Source organism: Gavialis gangeticus, unplaced genomic scaffold (genome assembly GCF_001723915.1).
Source record: "Gavialis gangeticus isolate Ggan-Ray unplaced genomic scaffold, GavGan_comp1, whole genome shotgun sequence".
Classification (NCBI taxonomy): domain Eukaryota; kingdom Metazoa; phylum Chordata; order Crocodylia; family Gavialidae; genus Gavialis; species Gavialis gangeticus.
This window is the reverse complement of record NW_017729024.1, coordinates 57,774,363-57,775,467: the sequence shown is the minus strand read 5'-3', so window position 1 is coordinate 57,775,467 and position 1,105 is coordinate 57,774,363. Positions and strand designations below refer to the sequence as shown.

General features: G+C 63.4%; 1 protein-coding gene across 2 annotated transcripts in view; it reads left to right on the top strand.

Moving 5' to 3' along the window:
- Positions 1-1,105, top strand: part of FUT10 (fucosyltransferase 10) — a 45,618-nt gene that overhangs the window by 41,010 nt on the left and 3,503 nt on the right. The window lies entirely within an intron of this gene.

Here is a 1,105-nt window from a genome sequence, read left to right as displayed (position 1 = left end):
ACCTGGCCCAGCCATGGTGAGGTAGGCTTGACAGTGGGGTATGCAGCTGGTCCTGTCACCCCTGGGTGTGCAGCAGGGCTAGGTTGGTGCCTGGACTGTGCTTCCTGGGTTCCCTGGTGGCAGTGGCTCCTTCCAGCTGTGGCTGCCAGTATCACCACCACTGCTGGACCAAGCTCCACTGCCTGGGCACCCTAGTCTGTCTGCTCTGCACCCACCTCTGGGGGCACTGGACAGAGTAAGTGGCTGGGGTCTCCATGGAGACTGGTCCAGGATCCATGCAGGCAGGGCATGCTCTGCCAGGTGGATGGGATGAGGCTGTGAGTGGGCAGGGAGTGGCATCTGGGAGCAGGATGGATAGGCAGGGCCAGGCCTGGGGCTGGGATGTTGGGGCAGTGCCAGTGCGGTGGTGGGGTCTGGGGCAGAGCCACGATCCACTGTCCAGACCTACCTGTGATGGGCACTGGTTCTACAGGCAGGGGTGTGTGGGGAGTGGATTGCAACTTTGCTTTGGGCCCTGGCCCTGCTTTGTCACTGCCCTGTGATCCTGGCCCTAGCCCCAGCCCTACCTGCCCATACTGCACCCAGATGTTGCTCCCTGCCTGCCCATGGCCACATCCCATCCAGCTGAGCACACTGCCTGTGTTGATCACAGGCCAGTTTCCATGGAGACCCTGGGGCTCGGCCAGGATTGCCAGATGGCAATGGGCCCTGGGGCAGAGGCACTTAGGGCAGGGGTTGTCAACCAGAGGTACCCTGTGGGTACTTGGACCGGTCCTAAGTGAGTACACATGGGCGAGTGGGGACAGAGTGTCACTGCCTTCCAGGAGCAAGGCCGGAGTGGGGCGAGGGCAGTGGCACTCCTCTGTGGGGCAGGGAAGCTTGCATGCGGTGGCCGCCACCACCACACACCAGCCCAGTGAGCTTCCGTGCCCTGTAGAGGGGTGCTGTTGCCCTCACCCCAGCCCAGTGAGCTTCCCCACCCTGCCCCAACCCTGCTCCTGGGAAGCGGCAGCACTCAGTCCCAGCCTGCCCATGCACTGTCCTCACCTCCCTGCTCCATGTCCAGCTGCACACTACCCCTCGGCATCTGGCTGTGCACTGCCCT